Raw genomic sequence first — 17132 nt, forward strand, 5'->3', positions numbered from 1 at the left:
GAGTCATATAATTTGCCCAAATTGAATCAGGATGATATACAATTTAAACAGATCAATTTCAAGGGACAAAATAGTAGATGCCATCAAAAGTCTACTAACCAAGAAAATCCCAGGAAGGGAAATGAGGAAAACGACCCCATTTACAAAAGCCTCAAAAAAATAAAAATAAAATAAAATACTTGGGAATAAACTTAACAAAACAGGTAAAAGATCTACATAATGAAAACTACAGAACCCTAAAGAAAGAAGTCAAAGAAGACCTTAGAAGATGGAAATATCTACCTTGCTCTTGGATAGGCAGAATTAATATTATCAAAATAACCATCCTACCAAAAACACTATACAGATTTAATGCAATTCCGATCAAAATCCCAATGGCATTCCTCAGAGAAATAGAAAGAGCAGTCATGAGATTCATCTGGAAAAATAAGAGACCCAGAATAGCTAAAGCAATCCTTAGCAGGAAAAATGAAGCAGGTGGCATCACTATACCAGATCTTAAACTGTACTACAGAGCAACAGAAACAAAAACAGCATGGTATTGGCACCAAAACAGACAGGTAGACCAATGGTACAAAATAGAGGACACAGAAAGTAACCCACAAAACTACAATTATCTTATGTTAGACAAAGGTGCCAAAAACATACATTGGAGAAAAGATAGCCTCTTCAACAAATGGTGCCGGGAAAACTGGAAATCCGTATGCAACATAATGAAATTAAACCCCTATCTCTCACCATGCACAAAACTCAACTCAAAGTGGATTAAGGACCTAGAAACCAGAAAACCTGCAACTAAGGGAAGAAAAAGTAGGCTCTAATCTCCATCATGTGGAATTAGGCCCCCACTTCCAGAATAAGACTCCTATAGCGCAAGAATTAAAATCAGGAATCAATAAATAGGCTGGACTCAAAAGTTTCTTCTCAGCAAAAGAAACAGTCTGTGAGGTGAATAGAGAAAGGTGAATAGAGGTAGTCTACATCTTAGGAGCAAATCTATACCCCTCACACATCAGATAAAGCACTAATCTCTAGGGTATATAAATAACTCAAAAAGCTAAATAAACACCAAAGAAACAAATAACCCAATCAACAAATGGGCCAAGGACCTAAATAGACACTTCTCAGAAGAGTATATACAATGAATCAACAAATATATGAAAAAAATGCTCATCATCTCTAGCAATTAGAGAATGCAAATCAAAACTACTCTAAGATTTCATCCCACTCCAGTCAGAATGGCAGCTATTATGAAGACAAACAACAATGTGGGGAAAAAGGTACACTCATACACTACTGGAGGGACTGCAAATTGGTGCAGCCAATATGGAAAGCAGTATAGAGATTCCTTGGAAATCTAGGAATGGAACCATCATTTGACTCAGCTGTCCCCCCTCCTCGGTCTATACCCAAAGGACTTAAGAACAGCATACTATAGGGACACAGCCACATCAATGTTTACAGCAGCACAATTCACAGTAGCTAAACTGTGGAACCAACATAGATGCCCTTCAATAGATGAATGGATAAAAAAAATGTGGCATATATACACAATGGAATATTACTCAGTAATCAAAGAGAATAAAATCATGGCATTTGCAGGTAAATGGATGGCACTGGAAAAGATAAAGCTAACTGAAGTTAGCCAACACACACAAAAAAAACAAATGTAGAATGTTTTCACTGATATAAGGAGGCTGATTCATAGTAGGGTAGGGAGAGGAAGCATTGGAAGAATAGAGGAACTCTAGACAAGGCAGAGAGGTGGGAGGGTAAGGGAGGGGGTTAGAAATGAAGATGGAATGTGAGGGACATTATTATCCAAAGTACATGTATGAAGGCACAAATTGGTGTGAATATACTTTGTATACAACCAGAAATATGAAAAATTGTTCTCCATATATGTAATAAAAATTATAATGTATTTCATTGTCATATATAAAAATTAATTTAAAAAAATTTAAACCAAGTAAATAAAATAAATCTCTGTAAATCTTCACAAATAAAAAACAAATGGAAATTAATAGATATATTTTTCATGAAGAAAATCCTAATAATTTATGTAGCTTCTTTACCCTCAAGGAAGTTGAAAATAACTTCTCACCTCTAAGTGTGGTCTCAGTAGTGACTTCCTTCCAAAGAGTACAACATATTATAGAGGAAAAGAGGAACAACTTCCCAATGGAAAAGCCTGACAAAAAAACACCTCAGTCAAAAGATCAGAGTCAACATTAATAGTAAGTACGTCATGTTAATAGTATATACTCAGAAACAATGTGATGAAACGGCACTTTACCTCTGCGTCTTCCTCCAAACCCCATAATTTCAATCTAATCTTGAAAAAAGCATCAAACCAATTTTGACTAAAGAGCAAACTACAAAATGCCTGACTAATTCTGCTCAAATCTACCCAAATCATCATAAATCATTTTCTGTAAATATAAAACCATTCTAAATTTAAAAAGTAATTTTTTTAAATTAGGCTAAGAGTAAAACCATACAACATCATTATTATTAAAGGGATGTATAGATAGAGGAAAATACATCAATAAAAGAAATTTAAAAGGAATGATCAGAAATATAGAAAGATATTTTATAATAAGGTGATAATTTCATCTCCTTTAGGTATATACTCAGAAATGGATTGCTGAATCATATGGAAGTTCTATTTTTAATTTCTTAATGAACTTCCACACTGTTTTACACAATGGCTATACCAATCTACATTCTCCACAACAGTGTACGAGGGTTCCCTTTTCTCCATGCTCTTGTTATTTCTTGTCTTTGTTATAATAGTCATTTTTACAGGCTGAGATGGTATCTTGTAGTGGCTTTAATTTTAGTTTTCTTGGTGATTATTGATACTAAGTACTTCCATCTTATTCTTCTGTGGAGAAATCATTGTTCAGGTTCTTTCTCCCTCTTTTTCATGGGATTATTTGTTTTTCTGCTATTGAGTTATACTAGTTCTTCGTGAATTTACGATATTAACCCCTTATCAGACATATGGTTTGTAATTATATTTTATCAGTTCATAGTTTGCCTTTTCATTTTGTTTTTTCCTTTGCTGTGGAGAACTTGTGAGATTAATGCTCTAGTGAGGTATAGGTGGTAAAGATTTTCTCCCATGCTGTAGCCTCTCTCTTCATGTTCTTAATTTTTAAAAAGTACATATAAACAGAGACAGAGAATGAAATAGATACTACAAGACAGGAGGGAAAAGATAATTGGGAGATACAGTTCAAAGGATACAAACCTAAAGATGTATAGGATAAACAAGTGATGTATAGGATAAACTATGATCTAATATACAACAAAAGAACTAAATTAATTGTACTGTGTTAGAAATTTTAGATTTTAGCTGCTGTTGTTACAAATGAGTATGTGAGATGATTGATATATTAATCTACTACTGTAACCATTTTATTATCTGTAAGTATCCTATAACATCGGTTGCATACTTCAAGCTTTACTCAACAAAAAAGAAAAATAATAAAGGAAATAAATGAGGAAGGAGAGAATTATTTCCAGGCAATAATAAAGAACAAGTGTACAAAGACAGAAATAAGTCTAATAGAATCAACAAAAATGAGAAATGATGAGGATCGTTTGGATTTATGAGCTCATCAGTTTTGAAAAAGAGAGAAATAAGTTCAGTGAAGCTACAAGGCCAAAAGGTAAGTCAAAATGTGATTTATGATGCCTTATGAGTCATGACTTTATGAATCTTTTAAAAGATTCTACTAGTTTCTATCTTCCCTCTTCCTTGAATACACATTCACTTAGTTTCTAAAACCTAATCCTACATGGAAGTGCTTTAACAACATATTAGAGATTAGAAATGCTATAATATCTTGAGATACATCAGATATAACATTTTCATCTGGAAATTAACAAAAAATTCCAAATTCAAACTGGCTTAAATAATAGGAAATATATGAATAGTATCTCACAATAAGAAATCCATACGTAAAAGTGGGTCTAAGCACTACGAGTCAGAGCTTTGAAAGTTCTCTCTGATTCCTTAAGATTGGGCCTTTTATATAAGTATCTTCATGCATACACTAATAGCAAGACATCAGAAATATTTTAAGACTGTGATCTGCCTATCCTTGAAACTTTCCACCAGGAAATAAAGGGAATTATCATATTTTATTTAGACTTCTATGAATCAATCCTAGAATGTGGAATGAGGTCCCCTTTCCCTGAGTCATGGAAAGGAGAGCTACATACCTAAATAAGAGGGGATCCATTAGAAAGATAGTGAGGAAATGTTTAATGTTAAAAGTCAATGAATCCTAGTCAACACAGTTTTCCTAGATTGAGAACTTTTAAAAATTACTTTAATACAATGAAAAATAGGCTTGAACAAAATAAGGGCAACATAATGTCCTCCTTCAACCTCAAAGACTATCAGTACAATTTGACAGGTCAAATGGGGAAATACTGTCAGAATTTCTAAGCTTTTCTCATCACTTTTATTTGTATTGCAAAGATAAAATGTGTTTGGGTATTTTCAAACCAAAAACCTATTATATTTTTAACTTTAAATTCTTATTTTAACAGGGACAAAAGATCCCAAAATAGTGGAAAGAACACTAGACTTGGAGTCAAGTACTAGGCACTAGTCCTAACTCTTCCACTAAATTACAGTGTTATCATAGATGTCACTTAATGTACCTAAGGTTCATATTTCTCCTATGTTAACAAGTAAGGAGAGGTGATCTCTCAAGATGAGAGATCTTACTTCTGATTAAGCTTATTTCTGATTAATTCTAAATTAGAAATAACACTCACTTGTTAACTGAAAGATTTATGTAGACTATTTTAACTTGTAATTCTAGACTAGCCAAATTCTAAAGATCTTTTCCAAGACTGGGCTGATGACACATGAAGTTTTTTCCTAAAAACTTCACTTTCACAAAAACTTTCACTGTTGCTAGAAATGTAAAGAGCATGATGCTACAGCTTCTGAAATAACTCAAAAATTTAATTCAATTTCTCTTTAAACCCAAATTCATTATTAAAGGTTGCAGTTACCTTCAGATGCAAACCCTTACTGCTGGATAGAGGAACGGAAAATGACAAGAAACCTAACCACTTTGAAATTCAATTAAAGACAAGATTTCTAACCACTAAGCCTAAATGAGGAAGAATATGGAAATCAAATCACAATGAAAAACCTGGAATTAAAGTCACAATCAAAAATGGAAATTTCTATATAGAGTAAGAAAGCAGCAGGGGCAGGGGCAGGGGAACTACTTCCCCAAAGCTAGAATATATGCCTAGAAGAAATTAAACCTAAAAGTCTCCTGGGTTTCTCTTAAAGACTGTTGATTTACACAAAATAGATAGGAATAATTTCCAAAAACAGGTTGGTGACAGTGAAAAATGGGATAGGAAACCATTACCATGCCCTCTGGGAACCTTAGATTAACAGATTTTGGCAAAGCAGACACAAAATCATATGGGACAACTCTGGATAAAACCTGATGACTTTAGCCAACTGTATTATGACCTGAAGTTGGTTCATCTCAAAATTATTAGTAATGAAAAATACTTACACAGGATACACATGACTGCCAGGAAAAAAAAATATATACTTCTTTGAAACAGTTCTTTTAAAAACAACAAACCACCCACAGAAACCACATGGGCACAAAATGAAATGATTCTGGTCACTGATTTGTGGAGTATTTAAGCACTCCACAAGTGAAAAATTCAGCTTTAGGCTCTTTTTATGAGGCTAGAAGATCATCCATAAAAATACCTGATTTGGAGTTACCAAGAAGTCAACACAAACATATCTCTAATGATCTAAGTTGCAAGATAAAGTCATTTTCTCCAAGGAGAACTTTACAGATTTAAGAAACTACTTTTACTTCTCTTAAGAAGACATTTCTTTTCCTCATAGTAAAAATCTAAAGTTTAAAATCTGGTTCTCAAAATAAAATGAATAAAATCTTACTCAAAGTGCTTAACATTATAATAGTAATGATCTGTAAACTTACAACTCCTAAAATGGTCAGTTTCAAAACCAAGACTCCCTGTTATCAGTACCATCATCATTAATGGTGGCAGTATCATGAATTTGATACTCTAATAAAGCATTATATCAAATACATATTTAAAGGTAAGTTTTAAAAGAGGAATGAATAAATATAGAGGAAGGAATAGTGTCCAAGAGACAGGCAAAAGAAGACAGGAAATGAGTGACAGGTAGCTGCTTTGGAACACTAGAAGCTAGGCCAGGAACACTGAACAAATAAAGAGAACCAGAAAGCAAAGCCAAATGAAACCAAAACACCAGCAGGTAGCACTGCCTAGGGTAACGTGCAAATTCTATCTAAGAATTCATTTAGACATGGAAATATAAGAGGAGTACTAGATATGGTAACAAAAAAATTGAAAATCTATTTTTAACCTCAGTACCATGAAAAGACCATTCACTCCTCTGAGTAAATAAGAAAAGAAAAAAAAAACTATTTAACCTTGGCCCACATGTATTGTCCCTACAGAAGATAAGAACACATTAAAAGCACAGCACTAGGCAAGAGCTACAAGTTCACACCTATCCACACACACACTCTTTCACTATGCTTTTAATTTCCTAAGACAATGTCATAAAAATGGAATTTTTTTCCTTCTATCTTGGCTATATGTAAGGTACTGATTTTTCCCTTGAACACGCTAGCAAAGCTCAACTTGTCAGAGCCTGCATAACCTTAAAGAACACATATAATTTCCAAAAGAAATAAAAGAAGAATGGAAAAATAGGTAAGTTTCCAAAAGAAACAATTTAAAATTATACATATCTATAGTCCTCATCCTGTAGAGATGATGTTACTGGCAATATCTGTTATCACTTGCATCCTAAAAAGACCATAGTATTAAGAGCTATCCAAATGTAATTATAGATATCTTATACAATGTAGCTCCAACACAACAAAAGAATAATAATGCCAAGCATGGAAAAGCCCGGGATTGTCACCTACACAAAAAGAATACTGTTCTGAAGAAAAATGAGATTAGAATCATTTCATAAAATGTAGAGGGAAATCTTATAACTTTATAAAGCTAACTAACCAAACAGCAAAATAATTTTACACCAAAATTCTTCATGTTATGGGTAAAACTACATGTTTTCTAAACAGTTGCTAAGTACAATGATATATTATGATACATAAATTAGTAATGTCTGGTTTCTCAAGGCTTACTAAGGGTAGGAAGTGATAGGTCTGAAACATGGAAAATCCCCAAAGTATAAGATGAATATCCCCAGAGTATAAATTTTATGCACAGATTTAATGACAGGTTAAGTGAAGAGTTTTACTTAATATAACATATAAATTATAAAGCAGAATAAAAGATGAATAGAGCAAATGCATAATTGAATTGTACATTCCCTACATATCAACAGTAGCTTAACAGGCAAACAGATATCTTCACAACAACTCACACTCAACTCACAGTCTCTTCTGCACTGTGGTTACTTAAATATAAAAGCACAATAAAGACTGGAGGAAATTTTAAACTACAGTACACAAATAGCATTCTACTTCCAACAAAAATGGAAACAGAGGAACCAGATTAACTTCCCATCTAAAACAACCAGAAAACTGAACAAACTATATGAAATAATGGTTTTCAAATATTGGGCATCAGGACAGAATTTTAATTCCTGAAAGAAAAGAAACTGCCAAGCTTGCAAACTAACCCAGAGCACATGATGGGGGAGTTTAAGCAAAGCTGGTCTCTTGTTGAGTTGAGTACACAGAGCTAAGAATTTACAAAGCATCTAGAATCTGCAAGGCTAACGATCTGAATTTAAGGTTCCAAAGACAGAAAGGTCTTACTAAATTTGGGGCTAAGTACCAAACTATTCACATGAGAGAAAAAATTACCCAAAGATGAGGAAAACACACACACACACACACACACTAATGGACAAAACAATACTAGAAGCTGAAATACTGCTGACAGTAGGTTGTATTCCTACCAGTAAAAGTCCACAAACCTTATAATACATGATGGAGTCCTCGGGTGGATCCTCAGAAGGGTATCTCTTTAATCTCAGGAGGGGCTATAATAGAATTAAAAGGAAGGTTGTTCTGGAGGGACACTAACATATCTTAAAAGTAAGGTTCGAAATATTCCAACAGATTCCAGGCAATACATTGAAGAGTCAGAACAAAACACAATTCTACTTAAAATAATACAACAAAATTCAGCAATCAAGAAGATACTATTCAAAAATATCTGGCCTATAATCAAAAATTAAATGCAAGCTGGGAACAGAAGCACATGCCTGTAATCCCAGCAACTCCAGAGGCTGAGGCAGGAGGATTGAGAGTTCAAACCCAGCCTTATCAATTTAGCAAGGTCCTAAGCAACTAAGCAAGACCCTATCGCTAATACGCTAAAATATAAAAAAGGGCTGGGGACATGGCTCGATGGTTAAGTGCCCCTGGGTTCAATCCCTGGTTCAAATTTAAAAAAAAGTTAAACACATATAAAGAATCAGCAATGAAAAATAACAAGATCATGGCATTTGCAGGGAAATGGATGGCATTAGAGTAGATTATGCTAAGTGCCGAATATTTTCTCTGATATAAGGGGGGTGACATAAAATGGGGTAGGGAGGAAGAGCATGAGAAGATTACCACTAGATAGGGAAGAGAGGTGGGAGGGAAAGGGAGAGAGAAAGGGAATTGCATGGAAGATGGAAGGAGACTCTCATCGTTATACAAAATACATGTATGAAGATATGAGAAGAAAAAAAAGAATTACATCACCTTAGATTGGGTAGAAAGAAGTGATGAGAGGGGAGGGGGGGGAGGGAAGGGAAAAGGGGGAAAGGAAAGACAGTAGAATGAAATAGACATTATTATTGCTGTGTGTATATATGTGACTGCATGACCAATGTGATTCTACAACCTGTACACTCAGAATAATGAGAAATTATATCCCATCTGATTCAAATGTATGATATGTCAAGGTCATTGTACTGTCATATATAACTAATTAAAACAAATTTTTAAAATTTTAAAAAAAGAATCAGGGAACCATGACCTATTACCAGACCATAAATCACTCAGTAGAAACAGACACAAACATGAGAAAGAAGCTATTATTAATATGTTTTATATCTTAAGAAACAAAAAGGACACGAGGTATGGAAGACATGAAAAAGACTAAAATGGAATTTACAAAAAAGAACTTCTAAAACAAAAAATGTGAAGGACAGAATTAATAACAGATTAAACATTGCAGAAGATCATGAAGTTAAAAAAAAAACAGCAATAGTGACTATTCAAAATGAAGTACATAGAGGAAAAAAAATACCAGAAAAAACATGGAAAAATTTCAACTGGACTAAAACATGTTCAACTGGAGGTCATCCCCCAAAATGGAATACAGAACCAATTATTTGAAGAAATATTGTTGAAAATTTTCTAAATTTCAGGAAACTATAAACCATGAGATCCAAGAAACCAAACAGCAGCCAAGGAGACTAAACATAAAGAAACTGTGCCAATGTATATTATATTCTACTTGCAGAAAGCAAATAAAAGAGAACATTTTTAAATAAGTCAGAAAAAAAGAACACATTACATAAAAAGAATTAAAATAAAAATAAAAGTAGAAATCTTTTCAGAAACCTTATAAACCAAAAGATAATGAAGATATATCATTAAAGTATTAAAGGAGAAAAATATAAGGCAGGGTAAAAATTCTTTGTCACCAGAAAATATCTATAAAATTTGAAGAGGAAACAAAGATTTTTTTTCAGACAAACAAAAGGTGAAATAATTACTTGCTATCAGATCTGCACTAAAAAAAATATTTTAAAGAAATTTCTTCAAGGGAAGAAAAATGAGAACCAATTGAAATTTGGATCTTCACAAAAGGAATCAGGAGTACCCGATTTATATTTATGTAGATAAATATAAAACTTTAAAAGAAAACTGACTATATAAGACAAAAATAATAATAATGCATTGATGGCTTTATAGAGTATAGAATTTATAGAATTAGAAATAAAGTATATGTCAATACAATAAAAATGAGAAATAAAACAGAAATATATTAATCAAAGTTCTTAAACCATATATAAAATGGAATAATACTTATAAGTAGTCTAATAAGTGAAAGATATACTTATTATAGACTGTTGAGAGCCACAATCCCAGCCCCTTTTATTTTGAGACAGGGTCTTGCTAAGTTGCTTAGAGCCTCACTAAGTTGCTGAGGCTGGCCTCAAACTTGCAATCCTCCTGTCTAGAGCATATAATTAATTAGTTAATTAGTGAAAATATATACCTAGGAAGCCCACAGTGGGCAAAAAATGAAATTATTAAGGGAAAAAGTTTGAACTGCAATATGTAAGGAAAAAGGGAAGAATGGAAAAGATGAGAAAAGGGAAATAACTAGTAAAATGATACATTTAAATTCAATCATAATCAATGCATCAAATATAAATTAAAAGCAGGTAAATTAAAAGCAAGTATTCCAGAATAAATGAAAGAGTAGGACTCAATGGTACTACATAAACATGAAACTCACCACTTCAACAATAAAGACAAAAAAAAATGAGAGAGAAAAACCTAGAGGGCTGACAAGATATGCCATATAATTACTAATCAAACAAAAGATGAATTACATATATTCACTCAGGTAGGTTAGGCCTCAGATAAAGAATATTACTAGATAGACATTTCATATTGATAGTTTTATTCGTCAAGAAGACTTTTTTTAATTTAAAGAAAAAATTTATTGAAGATTTGAAAAACAATTCCTAAAAGATTTGACTTTTCCAGAAAACTGTAGCTACACAATGCATTGCGCCTATTATATTAAAACGTGCGTAAGACACAAATACAAAAACCATGAAACAAGCCACCATTCTTCAATAATTTGAGCAAACAACATGGATGACTTGCGAAGGATGGGCTCTTTACTTTAAGCACCATTAAAAAAAAAAAAAAAAAGGAGCACAAATGGATAAGTGTGTTCAGTTATATACACTGAATTGAACCTTTGGCACTAGGAATCAGAGCATTTTATCATATAGCATTAACACATATTATAAAAGTGCATAGTGTCAAAAGAATAGAACCACCGGCATTCAAAAGCAGTTTTGTCAACTAGGCAAACATTCTACAGCATGTCTCTCTGTTGTCCATCATTGAATACACTGGTGGCAACTCTGAAGTGAAATTAAAAGAAAGAAAGGAAAAAAGGAGGAGTAACCCCTTTTATTTTCTGTTTAAATTCAAACAGAAAACAAACATCAATTTTGTTATACACTAACATCTTCAAAGTACATCATTTGTACAAGAGAAAGACTAAGAACAAAAATTGTGTTTACAGAGATCCAAACACAAGTGAATGAAGAACATCTCCTCACACTGCTTTCTGATGGTATTCAGGAGGCGTGACTTCATAATTGCTGGAACTAAACAAAGTTGCAGAATTCTTTGCCAGGTACTTGAGGAAATCATGAAGATAATTCAGTAATAAAGCAAGGCTCTTCTCATCCAGAGGTGTATAGGCCAACATTGCTCCAATTCGTGCAAATAATCTCAGTACATGCTGCGTTCCATACACCTGGACATGGGTGCATCAGGATGATCTGCAAGGATTTCAGCATACTGTGGTCTCTCAAATTTGTAGAGCATCTGAGTAACCAGCATTACATTGAAATATTCTTTTATTCCTGCCACAACTTCATTAAAAGCATATTCCTTATTATCTGTGTTTACTCAAGATTTCTTGTAATTTGCATAATCCTCGAGAATAGAATCCTTATTTTTCTTGGAGGAAGATAAAAGAGCTGTTTTTGTCTGGTAATTAAGTCCCAGTCATCAGCAAGCCCTGGTTTTAGCTCTTCAGGAATCTTTACTTTAACTTCAACTATGTTCATAAATGTTTCTTCATTTTCAACAGTAGGATCTACCTGGGCCCTTTTCTTCCGAGAAGGCTGACATGTCTCATTGGTACTACCATCATCTCCATTTCCAGGTGTTTGTTCTTTTTGGTTTTCACTTCAACATTTTTCTGTTGCAGACCAGATGTCTTCTTTCCTGGAGCAGCCCCTCTCATGTTCCCCTCTGCATACTGCTCCTGGATTGGCTTTTTGGAGTTCTCCCTGTTTCTGCAGATTGGTGTCCACGTACTTGAGCACTCTGCTCTCTGGAACCCATTCCTCCCAATTTTTATTCCAACCACTGTAATGTATAAAGTATTTCACTTATTTGTCCTTTGTGGCAACCTTAACGCATTCTGCTTCATAAAGAAGAGGCTCATGAAAGCACAGCACTCACTCACCCTCCTGGAATTTCGGCTTCGGGTCCTGCTTGGGCGCCATTTATAATGATTTGCCTTCTCCTCCTTCTCCCACCACCCCCCAATACCACCTCCTACTCTCTACCCCACCCAACTTCGCATCAGACACACAGCCAGCTCTACATCCTGGACCTGATTTTTCGTCAAGAAGACATTAAAACCCCTGAACATGCATGCATCTACAAAAGAAACTTCAAACTGCATTAAACAAATATGCTATAAGGCGGTGGCATCAAAACAGAGAAGATGACAATGTAATAGAACACAATGCACAGAGATAAATCCACAAACCTATAGCCCTCTGATATTTGACAAAGGTGACAAACATGTAGGTATTTTGGAGAAAATATAACTTTTTTAACAAATGGTGCTGGGATAACCGAATAGCTGTATGTAGAAAAATGAAATTTAGACACCTATGTCTCACTCTGCACAAAACTCAAATCGAAATGGCTCAAAGGCTTAGGAATTAGAACAGAAACTTTACAACTGCTAGAAGAAAACATAAGGTCAACAACACTCCATCATATAGGTACTTGCACCAACTTCCTTAATTAATAAGACCCCCAAAGTGCAAGAAGTAAAGCCAAGAATCAATAAGTGGGATGCCATCAAATTATAGGGCTTCTGCATAGCAGCTGAGTAGAGCCATTAAGAGCATGAAGGAAACCATTAAGAGCATAAAGAGAAAGACTACAGAATGGGACAAAATTTTGGCCAGCTACCCCTCTCATAGAGGATTAATATCCAGAATATACAAAGAACTTAAAAAACTTAATACCAAAAAAACAAATAACATAATAAATGGGCAAAAGAACTCACCAGAAACTTCTCAAAAGATGACACCCAAATGGCCAATAAGTACATTAAGAAAATGTTTAACATCTAGCAATAAAGGAAATGCAAATCAAAACTACACTAAGATTTCATCTCACTCCAGGCAGAATGGCAATGACCAAGAATATGACAACAATAAATTGTTAACAGGGTTGTGGGGAAAAAGTAAACTTGTTTATTGTTGGTGGAACTAAAGAGTAGTACAACCATTCAGGAAAGAAATGAAGATAATACCAAGAGTGATTCCTCTATGTATCCACCATAAGGCCCAGCTCTTTGGGTATTTTCCAAAAAAAAATCTAAAAGTGGCATACTACAGTGACACAGCCAATGTTTACAACAGCACAATTCACAATAGCTAAATTATGGAGTCAACTCAGACGCCCAGCATTAGATGAATGGATTAAGAAATTCTGACACACACACACACACACAAACACACACACACACACACACACAATGGAGTTCTACTCCATGGCATTTGCTGGTAAATGTATACAAATGGAGAATATCATGCTAAGTGAAATTAGCCAAACTCAGAAGCTCAAAAGCTCAAATGTTTTCTCTCATCTTCAGAAGCTAGAATAAAATAATGGAAAAGGGGAAAGAAGGGTAGGATAACATAAAGAACCAATCAAATACAAATTAATAGACAAGCAAAAGAAAGTCTAGTAGAGTAGAAAGAGGAGAATGAGAAAGGGAAGGGAGGACAGAAAGAAAAAGGGAGAGGGAAAAGGGGAGGATCATGAACTGAAATCAATTTGCATGCATGTAAGAGTTTGTTGGGATGAACCCAACTACTAATGTATAACTATAAAACTCAAATAATAAAAAAGAAGCTTCAAAATGCATAAAACAATGAGTGATAAAACCAAGAAGATAGACAAATCAACAACCATTGGGAGAGACTTTTACACTTCCAAGTAATTTAATGATAAAATAAGTAGAAATACACACACACACACACACACACACACACACATATATACACACACACACACATACATACTATATATATAAATTTTAAAATAAAGTACATATATATTTTATATATACTATATATCACATATTTTACAAGTATTAAATATTCTATATATATTTTCTTTTACATGTATACATACGTATACATTCATTTAGAAGACTTAAACAGTATTATCAAATATAATCTAGCTGACATTTCTAAAAAAATTCTACCCAATCGGGGTAGATTAGGCATTCTTTTCAAGTGCATATCAAACTTTCAAAAATAGATGATATTCTGAACCATAAAACAAGTCTCAATTAATTCAAAAAACTGATATAAAATTATCTTCTCTAATCACAGAAAAAAAATGTTAAAGAAAGAAATCTAGAAAGTACTAAAATAACAAAAAAAACCCTTCTAAGTAAACCATTATAATTCATAAGATAAATTAGAAGATATTTTGAAGTAAATAAAATTGAAAATATGAAAATATGTGGATTGCAATGAGCAAAGAAATTTATAAATATCAGATGCTTATATTTGGTGAAAAACAAAAGACTCCATAAGTGAGACTTAAGATTTCTCAAGAAACCTGTAAGTGTATTCAGATACAGCACATTAAACCCAAAGTAAACAGAAGGAAAAAAAAATAATAAGAAGCAGCCATCAATAAAATAAAAAATATAAAAATAAATTGACAAAACTGAAAAATAGATGTTTTTTTCTAAGGATCAATGAAATTAAACCTCTACCCAGGATGATAACAAAAAAATGATATGAATTACTGTTATCAGAAATGGAAATTTTACTATCAGAACATTTGTAAAATTATGCAGATATTAAAAAGATAGGGGAACATCTTGCCAATAAGTTTAACTATATACATGAAATGGACAAATACCTTGAAAGATAAAACTTCCAAAGATTACTCTAGAAAAATTAATTAGTGATTAGATCTCTGCCTATTGAAGAAGTTCATTTTCTTATTACTTTTCACAAAGAATAAAAGAGGCACAAAAAGACTTGCTGGGGAATTCTATGAGACATTCAAGAAATAAACAATATAAAGTTTTCAGAAACTATTCCAGAACATAGAGAAATGAACTAGTATTTGATATTATTCTGATACCAAACCAACAAAGTCACTGCAAGAAAACAGAAAATAACATCCTCCACCAACACAGATATCAAAATTCATAATAAAGATATAATAAATCACAGCAATGCACATAGAGGATAACAGAACATGACAAGTGAGTTTTATTCCAGGAATGCAAGGATGGTTGAATATTCAAAAATAAACCAACATAATTCACCCTGAGAAAACTCTCATGATCAACTCAATAAATGCAGAAAAATAAATGTCTTCAACCAGATTCCTTTTAAAAGGGTATATACATTTTTTTTCTTATAAAGGTAAAAAACTCACAACTAATATAATATTTAATGGTCAAAAACTAAATGCCTTTAGCCTAAGATCCCGAAGAAGGCAAAGATGTATGCTCTTACAGAAGTTCTCCCTAGTGCAATACTAAATACAAATAAAATTTATATAGATTGAAAAAGAAATTAAAATATACATATTCAGAGACAACATGAAAACTTTAAGAAGCTGACTAAAAGATTGGTTGAAGAATACAAGATCAATTTTTTAAAAATCAGTTAATAGTTCTACATACAGCTGTCCCTCAATATACATGGTGGATTAGTTTCAGGCCCCTTTACAGATACAAAAGGCCATGTATTCTGATATGGTATAATATTTTCATGTAGATTACACATATCATTCTACACTTTAAATCATCTCTACATCATTTATAATATGTAAAACCATGTAAATGCTATTGTTATGTCTTATTTTTTGGACACAATGACAAGAAAAAAGTTTGTACATATTCAAAATGGACATAATGTTTTTTAGAACATTTTCAATCTAGTTGAATTCATGAATTGCAGAACTCATGGAAAAAATAAAACCAAATATACTAGAAGCAAATAATTGAAAACTAAGTAATACCAATATAATATCATAAAAATTTTGAAATACTTAGGGATAAATGTAATAAAATATAAGCAAATTTATTAATGAATCAGACAATGTTTTTGTTCATTCTCTCTAAACTGATATAGACAATATAATGACTTATATGTAATTATATATCATTTAATTCCCAACAAGTTTTATTTCAGAAATCATCAAGGTTTTCTCTAAAATATATTAAAAAAATGAAAAGAAGGTAAAAGTGAAAATAATTTTGAAAAAAAATGATTCATACTACCTAATTATGAATCTTACTATAAAGCTAGAGTAATAAAGACCATATGGTAAGAACGGAGTCAAGAAATGGCCACCTATATATGCCATAAAACTCCAAAGATAATATACAATGAGAATAGAATGATTTTTTAAAATAACTGGACACTATACATAAAATAATAAACCTTGATATTAAAATGCTATCCGTTTTTTAATTAAAACTAAGAATGAAACTACAAAATCTTTAGTATACCATATTAAAAAAAAATCTTTAAGACCATTGGTTAAGCCAAGATGTCTGAGAACACAAAAAGCACAAACCAAATTTGATAAAGGAAACTTCATCAAATTAAACACTTTTGTTATTCAAAAAACATTTCTACATTTCTGTCATCCTCACTTCCAGAGTCTGAAAAAAAAAAAAAAAAAAAAAAAAAAAATATATATATATATATATATATATATATATATATATATATATAGTGACATTTGGAAAACTACTTATATAACAGGTTATTTGTGATGCTGCTGGTTCCAGGATCACTTTCTGAGAAACACTAGTTTTCAGATCAATATGTTAACAAAGATGATGGCTCTTAGCAAGACTAAAGATTGTTTGGCTGCTACTCACACTATACTAGCAGCTCCTTCCTAAAGGTTCACTATCCATTGAACCAAATAAAGGAAACAGACTTTAAAATACTGAGTGTCTAGGGAAATAATGTG

The 17132-nt window shown here is 32.6% G+C and overlaps 1 protein-coding gene and 1 pseudogene across 1 annotated transcript in view; both read right to left on the reverse strand.

Annotated features, from left to right (window-relative positions):
• The window catches only part of Ccdc91 (coiled-coil domain containing 91), a 332645-nt gene that overhangs the window by 299383 nt on the left and 16130 nt on the right, over window positions 1-17132 (reverse strand). The gene's annotated exons all lie outside the window — the stretch shown is intronic.
• Window positions 11407-12206, reverse strand: LOC113198111 (mortality factor 4-like protein 1 pseudogene; annotated as a pseudogene).

The sequence above is a fragment of the Urocitellus parryii genome, chromosome 5, assembly GCF_045843805.1.
Source record: "Urocitellus parryii isolate mUroPar1 chromosome 5, mUroPar1.hap1, whole genome shotgun sequence".
Taxonomy (NCBI): Eukaryota; Metazoa; Chordata; class Mammalia; order Rodentia; family Sciuridae; genus Urocitellus; species Urocitellus parryii.